The sequence below is a fragment of the Penaeus monodon genome, chromosome 39 (genome assembly GCF_015228065.2).
Source record: "Penaeus monodon isolate SGIC_2016 chromosome 39, NSTDA_Pmon_1, whole genome shotgun sequence".
NCBI classification, from domain to species: Eukaryota; Metazoa; Arthropoda; class Malacostraca; order Decapoda; family Penaeidae; genus Penaeus; species Penaeus monodon.
In genome coordinates, this window is record NC_051424.1 from 13,770,293 (window position 1) to 13,780,292 (window position 10,000).

Consider the following 10,000-nt stretch of genomic DNA (forward strand, 5'->3'; position numbering starts at 1 on the left):
GTTTTTTTGGGGATGGTTATATTTTATGATAACTGGTAGGTGGTCACTTCCTAAATTACATTCTGTCTCTACCTCAAAATGGCTTAGCGTTGGTGACGTTATTATTAGGTCAGTAGTGCTTGTTTTTCCATTGTTAGGGTCTATTCTTGTGCTTTGACCTGGGGGTGTTAATAGGATAAGATTATTGTGACTGATGATCTCAGATATATTTTTCTCAAATATATATTTGATATTTAAATTTGGATTCCAATATGTATGGTGTGCATTGAAATTTCCTATTATCATTTTTGGTTCCTCAATTTGTTCTGTACAGTATTCTAATTCTTCTTTCCTTATATTATTACATGGATTATATAAGTAAAATATTTAGCCATTTATTTCTGTAGTTGATCTTTATTCCTAGAACTTCTAAGTTTTTATGAATTGGTCTGTTAGAATTATAAGCTTATATTGTAGTTCTTTTCTTATGCAAAATGCTAGACCTCCTAATTGTTCTCTTCTGTCTTTTCTCATTATTCTGTAATTTTTCAAGATAAAGTTATCTTTTTCCTTTAACCAGGTTTCACATAATCCTATCAAGTCTGGTGTCTCTTTATTTGCCAAGTATTCTAAATCTGTTTTTTTTTTTTATTCAATACTGACCTAATATTACATAATATGGCTTTATTCATTTAGATGTTTCATTACTTCTTTGATAATAGGTGTTGCTTCATTTATTGTTTCTGTAATGATTATTGCTTTTTTAGAGTTTATGCTGATTATTATGTTTGATATAGCACTGATTATCTTCTTCATTGTATTCATCCATGAAAAATCTTTATTTAGTTTAGTGTCTCTTTGTGTTTTTCCACTCCTTATTGGGGTTTCATCTCTCAGAGGTGTTGGTAATGACCACATTATTGGGGAATCTTGAATTTTTTTTGTTGATTGAGTCTTGAGTCTTTTGTACTTCATCTCTCTTGATCTGCGAGTTTTTTCCTGACATGCTCTCGTCTTTTTTATTTCTATTTGCGTTTTAATTTTTAGGTCTTGTTGGGTTCTCTGCCCCAATGGTAAAACTTGGGATTGACTTAAATTCTGGGCGTATGTTTGTTTTGTTGTGTGTTCTGTTGCTTGTATGTTTACATGTTCTGCTGTTTGTATGTTTGCATGTTCTGTTGGTTGTATGTTTGTGTTTTTCTTTGCTTGTTGGTTGTTTGTGTGATTTGTGTTTTGGCTGGTTGTTAGGTTTATTGCAGAGGTTCTTGGATTTGGAGTCTCATCTTTCTGATTAGGCTCTAACTCTTGAAATTGTTTCTTAATTTCTATGTCATTTGGGTTATATTTTTTATATTTATATTCTGAGCCTCTCTATGTATTTTGCATTGGTTTGTATTGGGTGGATGATCACCATGACAGAAAAAGCAATAATCTTTGTTGGGGCATTCTTTATAGCTATGGTTGAACTGGCTACATTTACTACATCTTTTCTTATTTTTGCATGTCATGGTTCCATGCCCATACCTCAGACAACTGAAACATTTGAGGATGGGGAAAGTATATTGATGGACAGAGTAGGATGTATGTCCTATTGCTGCTTTCTCTGGTAGTCTGCCTTTAAAAGTTAGTCTTAGGGACTTAGTCGGGATCCATTTTATTTAATTTCCTTTTTCTTTGTTGCTCTTTTTAATTCTTATCACTTCAACTATTTCATTATTGTTCCCACTTATTATTCTCACCTTCTCTTTAATTTCTTCCGGGGTTAGCTCAACTTCTACTGGGAAAATATTGCCTTATGAGCATCCTGTGTTTTTGCTTGATGCCAGCTGTTTAAATTTTATTTCCCAGTCTCCCAATTTTAAAATTTGATTTAGAAATTTTAATTTTATTTTGTCGTTTACCTCAAATCTTTTGGCCTTTCCTGTTCCTAAAACTTAGGGAATCCTCTTTTATATATTTTTGAAAATCTGATTTGTTTATGGCACTTGTTAATTTAATTGGGTTGTTTAAATTTTAGGCTTCAGATTCACCACTTAAATTGATTAGTACTACATTTTGACTTTCCTGCCCGTGCATGGGTGTTTCTTCGGTTGTGGCTGGATTGTGTTCCGTGAAGTTCCTGCCGGTCTCGTTCTTCTGGGGATGTTTGGGATGCGGGTCTTCCTTGCTGTCTCTGTTCTCTTGTGGTCTTCTATTTGATTGAAAATCGTAGTCCATATCACTTTTACCAGGGTTTTCTCCTGGATCTGGATTGAGATTTGCATTTTTTTTTTTTTTTTGCATAGTAAAAATAAGAAAGTGTTAAAAACGACTTAATCACACTTTCACTGGCAGAAAAGTAATCTTTTGCCGTGATTGTAACAAAAAATAGCTCATGGCATGTCCATACATACACCATGGCATGTGCATACATGCCCCCAGCAGATTGTCCCGCCATACCATGGCATGTGCGTACATGCCACCCATCAGGAATGGGTTAAAAATGACCTGGAATCGACACAACACACTTAAAGTGAAACATTTCTCAACAAAAGTTGCATGGTCTGTCAAATCTCCTGGTGGCAAAACGCACATACGCACAAGGTTATTGAACAGAATAGCATAAGTAATTACCAAAACATGTAAAAGAAGTATAATAAAAATAAAAGAATGCATAACATACATGGATTCGGGAAACAGACACAGATATTTACAAAATAGTCATTCTCACAAGTGCGTAGCAATTCATGGATTACTTGATAAATTGCAGTAATGAATTACACATCACATTTGTTTTAGTCCTCGCAAGGTAAGCATGGATGAGGACTTCGAAAATGAGGGGTCGATCTTCTCTTCTCTGTCCTGTATCTCCCTTATTTTCAATTTGTGCACCTTTTACCATAGATGAAAAGTGGCTTAGTTTTCGTCAAGGTAACCACTCCATACACTTTTTTTTTTTTTTACTGTAATCTTGGTTGTCATGCACGGAAAGTTTTCCTTAAATTGAACCATACTGGGTTGTTACATCAATGAGAGCCCATTTTAATAGTGTGGAAATGATTTATAAATAATGTATCCTCCATCACTAATGTTACATAATGCAGAATAAGGGTATTTGTTACTGAGAGTGATGCACCCTCCAGAGATAAAGTCCCAAAACCAGGGTATCATGCAAACCCAAAAATGCAAACATAACATTTCCTACCTTCTATTTTTCACCATCCAACCTTGTAATTATTATTAATCATTTTGTCAATTGTTTAAATACTATCACATGAACAATTACAGCATTAAGTACATTTGCTTTTCTAATCTGATTACTTTAAATGAGCTGGAAATATAATTCATAAGAGTTAGTGCTGGATTCAGGGATGTCAAAAGTTATTATACCATTGCTAGTGGCTTTGCTAATGGCTTTGGCAAATATAAAGGTTTATAGATTTATCATCATCATCAAGGGGCTAACGCCGACGGGGTTGCATGGCCGCATCCACCCTTCGCTTCCAGCCACAAGGATCCCTCGAGGAGAGTCTCCAGACAGGCCCACGGCCCATCTCTAATTCCTCACGACAGGCCTCATCGTGCTGCCCAAGCCATGATCTCCTGGGTCATCCCACAGGCCTCCTCCACCCAGGGTTGTCTAGCAGAGAGATAACCTGATGGGCAGGGTCATCCACAGGGAAACAAGCTAGGTGCCCATATAGCCTGAGTTGGCAATTCTGGATTATGCAAGTAACAGGTCCCATGCCAGTCTCACGGTGTAACCGCCGGTTGGACATGTGATCCTGCCAACTGTACCCCATGATCCAGCGAAGGGACTTGTTACAAAAGGCATCAAGACGAGACTGCAAGACACTGGATAGTATTTAGGTTTTGCTTCCATAGAGCAAAACTAGCAGTATCAAGGCCTTGAAGACATGCAACTTGGTCCTTCTGCATAGGTACCGACATCTCCAAATGCTCTTGTTGATCGAGTTCATGGGTCCTGTTGCCAGACCAATCCGTCTATTGACTTCTTGGTCTGACAGTCCAGAGATATGGACTACACTACCAAGGTCTGTAAAACTCTCTGCAACTTCAACGTCCTCGCTGCAAGCATGGATCGACTGAATGGGTTCCCCTAACAGGCCCCCAAAGTCCTGAATCTTGGTCTTGGTCCAGGAGACCTCTATGCCTAAGGTCTTCACCTCATTGCTGAATGTATCAAGAGCTGCCACCAGTGACTCCAAGAACTCAGATAGGGTAGCAACATCGTCGGCAAAGTCAAGGTCTGAGACCGTGATAGTGCTTAGTATTGCTCCACACTGACTTTGGCTAGTAGCTCTGCCCATTATCCAGTCCATACAGGTGTTGAAAAGTGTTAGTGCAAGGACACAGCCTTGCCTCACCCCTGAATTAACAGGGAAGAAGTTCGACAGACCCCCACCACACTTTACAGCACTTTCATTACCAGTATAAAGGCTTGCTATTAGGCCAATAATCTGTGTAGGAATTCCCCTGAGTCTCAAGATCTCCCATAGCAATTCCTGACGCACGGAGCCAAACGCCTTCTTGAGGTTGATGTAGGTTGCAAGCAACCCACAACCAAACTCATGACGGCATTCCACAATTACTCAAAGCGCTAGTATACGGTCTATCATGGACTTGCCAGGAGTAAATCCAGACTGCTTTGGTCTCTGATGCCTCAGTAGGTGGTTGCAGATCCGTTTCAGAAGAATGTGGGCGAGAACCTTGCCTGGTATGCTGAGCAGTGTAATGCCACGGTAGTTGCTACAGGGGAATGGTATCAGACTGCCTGATGGCGGTCAGGACTGTATACAGGCCCCGAGCCATAGGTTCACCGCCAACCTTTAGCAGTTTAACAGGGATATCACATATGCCAGCAGCTTTCCCACTCTTCAGCTTGGAAATCACCATCCTAACCTCCATTAGGTTAGGAGGTTCTTCACTGATGGGTGGGTCTGGCACAGGCACTGTGACATTGCTTGCATCCAAGCTAACTGTTGGAGGGTCTACTTGGTACAACTGCTCAAAATACTCAGCCTAATGTTCATGAACCCCAACATGATCTGAGATGATCCGTCCATCCGCTGATCGGACTGCAGTCATCTGTGAGGAGGGCTTAGAGTTCAGTTTTCTCAGGGCGAAGGCAGGGTAGGCAGGGCGAAGGTCATTTACCAAGAAATGGCCTTCAACCTCCTCAGCAAGATTCCTGATGAACTGTTCCTCATTCCTTCTCAGCAATGTCTAAGCTCTACGCAAGACTTGATTACCATTCAGCTGAGCCATGCAACACGCTTCAGTGGCCTCTAATGTCTCCAGGGTGATGGAATTTTGCCTTGCCCTCGGGTGTACGCTAATGGACTCCTGAGCTGCTTCAAGTGTTACGTGCTTGAAGAGCTCCCACAGAGCAACTGGGTCAGTCAGGTTGTTGAGTTCTGTGAATCGGTCAGAGACTGCCATGGTGAACCCATGGGCACACTCCTCCTCTCTTAGTCTGTCCAGGTGAAACACCTTAGGGTGGCCATTGAAGGGATGAGGAGTTTTGAAGTGGACCCATGGGGTAGCCAGAACCAGCCTATGGTCATTGCCACAGAACTCGGCACTCTGGTAAACCCTGCAGTTCTGGAGGATCCACCATCACATGCTAACAAGAATGTGGTCGATCTCCTTGGCCACTGTACCAGTATCGCTGTACCATGTCCAGCGATGCGGGTTAGAGCGCTGGTACTAGGAACCAGAGATCCTCATTTTCTGGGACCTAACAAAGTTCCGGAGAAGGAGGCTATTCTTGCTGCTGAGATCAGCTCCCAAGCCATGGGGGCTGACAGACATCTCACATATGGCCAGCTCGGTCACAGCTGGATACCGCATTGAAGTCGCCCAGAACTATGGCTATACCCTGGAAGTGGTGACCATCATTGCGGCCCGACCAGTAGTAGGTGTACCCACCCATACTGATCGTGCCGCTACCAGGTCTTCTCATCTCTGAGAGGGCAGCCCCTCAACTCCCAGTCGCTTCAATTCCTGCAATAGCAGAGGTAACTGCTCATCCTGCCACAAGGACCGGATGTTCCAAGCGCCTACCTGGAAAGCTTGCCTGAGGTTAAGACTAGGGTGGTCACTCCGGGTGCACGCCACCTCTGCCATCCCCGCCGATGCTGCCCCAAATAAAGGGGGTCGGCAGGCTGTGGGGCCATCCATCCGCCTGTGGAGTTCCCGAGGGCTTTGCCCCACAAGCTTCATGGTGAGTTGGCGCCTGCCGGGGCGCAGGTGGGACGAGTAACTCTTGTTCCAATCCTGCGCCCCGACATTTGCCCTCCCAGCGGGACCCACAGCCTGCCTTGCTTGTTGGGTGGGAGGGACAACACCCCTCCCCATAGCATATCCATTTATTGAAGACGTTGCTGGTGGGTCTTTCTGGGGGGAGTAGGACTGGCAAGGCCCACCTCCCCCGAGCCACCCCATTACCCCAGGGTGGCTAGGAGGCAGGAGTTGGTACAGAGCCAGAGCGTGTCCACACGCCGGTGGGCCATAACTCCGTACCTCAGGGGCCTCCTGCTGCTCCGAGATCCCCCACAGTTTGGCCTGGGACCGCAAGGTACCCAGTTACCCACGGGTGGCCACGAGGAGGCACTGCACAAGTCTTGAGGATGGAGAGGCTGTGACCTGGCAGGGGAGACTTATGCAAAAGCTGCTCCCTTTTTTGCACTGGGCTAGCCAGTGGTGGAAGCTGCAAGTGAGAAGGCATGCAAGCACTTAATACTATCTAGGCTACCACACCATCGCTTCATATCACCTTGTGCATGAAGCACCAACCCATAAGATTTAGTCTTGATAGATTTATGCTGAAATATGCAAATACCATAAACAATATTTGAAAATGAGTATGATTGCATTCTTATGTCTTCAGAAGCTTCTTGCAAGACATTTTATAAAACGGATAAATTTTATATCATCAGATTTGTTCTTTAGTGAAAAGAAAGAATGTGATGATCATTTTTTGTTGCATTCACTAGCTGACAATCTTGATGTGATTTGATAAGTCCCAATAGCAGGGGAGGGCATGGCTGGATGGATGGGATGGATACCTCTAACCCTCTACTAAATGTTTAGTCAATGGATTGTTTTTACTCAGTGGATTGAGGTTAGTACAGAACTAGAAGTAGCCTTAACCCATTGCTGACGGGTGGTATGTACGCACATGCCATGGCATGGCGGGACCATCTGCCGGGGGCATGTACGTACATGCCATGGTGTATCTATGAACATGCCATAAGTTTTTTTTTTGTTAAAATCACGGCAAAAGATTATTTTTCTGCCAGTGAAAGTGTGATTAAGTCGGTTTTAACACTTTATCATTATTACCATGCAACAAAAAAAAACAACAAGAAGCTGACGATTTCAACTCCATGATGCCGCACACTGCTTATTTTATTCGGACTATAGACCGAATAATGATAAACTATGGAGTCTATATAACAACAAAAGTATCCTTCAGTCTCGATTTATCAGGAAGTATGGCAAGTAGAGACTTTAGAAAATAATGAAAACTGAAAATACAACATATCTTCGTAGTATTACGAAGAAACGGCATGGGATGCTGGTATTTGGCATGAGTGGTCGCACATGATCAGGCGACGATATAAGCTCCTGGCAGCGAGTCCCGGGCCTCTTTGAATACTATCCGTCAGAAATGTGTTAAAGGAGGGAGTAACAGGGGGCATAGGCCCATACTTTACATAATGTGTTGACTTATTCAGGGTATATTATTGTAATGATTATGTATTTACTTTAATCTATTCATATATTACCCTCTAATTTCTCTTGTATCAAAATTATAGATAATTGGGGTTTTCCACAACATAATTTTGATATATTTGCATAGTAGATATGAGAGGAATTCATCAATAGCACTATCCTCATGATTGGATATGTTAAGATATTCTGGATATTTACTGGCTTTGCCCCCAGACCCCATCCGATTGCCACACATACCTGTTGGAGGGTCCACCCCCAGACCTCTGCTTGATTTCTGAGGAAATTAGGCAAGATACAACCTATTTTTTTCATTTCAGATGTTCTTTGCCAGTTCACATTGTTTCATGTATCAGTGATTGTATTTTTTTCCCATGCTGTATAGTTGTGTCATTACATTTTCCTGTAAATGTATACCAAAGTATTGTGTGTTGTGAATCTTTCTAATGATCATTTTGCTAAAGAAGTTCTGTAGGTGAAGGGTCTTATTTACTGTTGTTATATCCATTACAGATAAAGTTTATTTGTACCTTACAGCTGTGTGAGAGAAACTATGCAGAAATAATCTGCAGACATGAATGGTAATATCACAAAGAAAGGGAAAAGATTGCAGAAGGTGCTGCTAACAGCCCAAGTCCACTTGGTGCTCTTGTACATACTGAGGTAAAGGTGTAAAGGTGGATGGGTGTTGGGGGTCAGAGCCCGGCAACTTGTCACAACAAAGTAAACAGTACAATGGATGAAACAGTTGATAAATGGTATCATTTCTCAGGTTGTTAATTTAGGAGTTACTGGTATAGTTTATTTCACACAGCCTTGTGGTACAGTCACCAACTTAAATGCTGCTGGCCATGTGGTGATGTAGGATGGCCAGTAGCACATGATAAAGTCACTTGATTTATAGCAATTCAAGTCTTAAATCACATTAAGTTGACAGCAAATGTAAAATTATGGAGTTGCAACTCATAGTTTTGTTAGTTTCTGTGCAGTGTTTAAAGTGCACAGAAACTAACAAAACTATGATAATAAATAAATCATGTGATAATAAATCATGTGATTATTTTACAGCCAATAACTAACTTTGATTGATATGATGTGAATCTGCTGTCATGTAAAATTTTACCCGAATGCTAGAGTGGTTTTAATGCTGAAAGTTCGTGGAGGAAATTTAGACTCATTGGGTATTCAGAAAAGATCTTTTCCATTATTTTCACCATTAATGAGGGTGAAATTTGCCATCTCTGAGCTATGGCTGGAAGAGAGCTGTGTCTAGGAGGATACTGTTTCCATGCTCAGGGTCCTATTTCTGCCTATTGTGACCACCAGATTTACAACTGGCATGAAACAATTATTGTTATCATTATTATTATTATTACTAATTGTTATTGTTATTACACAAAGTTGCTGTCAACTGAGATTGATTGATTATTTAAAATTATATGCAGCATCAGTAGCTTTAGTCATCAACAGCATAGAGTCTAGAGTACAGACCATTACCAACTTGATACAGCATATCAGATGACGAATGTAGACTTAGAAGATGGCAAAAAGTAAAGAAAATGCTTATGAAGAAAAAGAAATATGAGACCAAAGGCTCTGAGAAAATGTTGCAGATACAAACAATCTTAGATTTCTTTAATACTACATGCAGTTATTGAATATTGAAGTATTTTTCATTAGTAAAACTAAGACAGCTGACATGTATGTTTATATTTATACCTCTCTCTATTTATTTATATAAATTTGATATTTGATAAACAGATAAGATTTATATCAGAACAATTATGGGACTATTCATACTAACCAGTTTTAAACAAACAAACAATTGAAAGAAAATTGAATTTTGAGTAAAGAAAAGACTTTTCTTACTGTATGTCATATATTACTTACTGATATTATTAGACATCCCAGAGAATATATGTATCAGTCAATCATTATATTCAATGAAATAATAATAGATAATAATCTATTACCAGGATATCTCTGAGATTTTATTGCACTTTTCAGTAACTTTATTTCTTCTTTTTTGTGTTACTATGGTGAATTCAGTTATTAAATGTTATTATTATTATTACCATTATTACCATCATCATTATTTTTATTGTCATCATATCGTTATCATCACCATCATCATAATGATAATAACAATAATGCCAATGACTGGAATGGTGATAATAATGATGATGATGATGATAATAATAATAATAATAATAATAATAATAATAATAATAATAATAATAATAATAATAATAATAATAATAATAATAATAATAATAATGATAAT

At 40.1% G+C, this 10,000-nt stretch overlaps 1 long non-coding RNA gene across 1 annotated transcript in view; it reads left to right on the forward strand.

The window, feature by feature from the left end:
* The window catches only part of LOC119597386, a 15,549-nt gene extending 6,135 nt beyond the window's left edge, over window positions 1-9,414 (forward strand). Inside the window, exon 2 of the long non-coding RNA XR_005230839.1 lies at window positions 8,254-9,414. This is a non-coding gene — a long non-coding RNA (uncharacterized LOC119597386). The remainder of the gene's footprint in view (window positions 1-8,253) is intronic.
* Window positions 9,415-10,000: the final 586 nt, after the last annotated feature.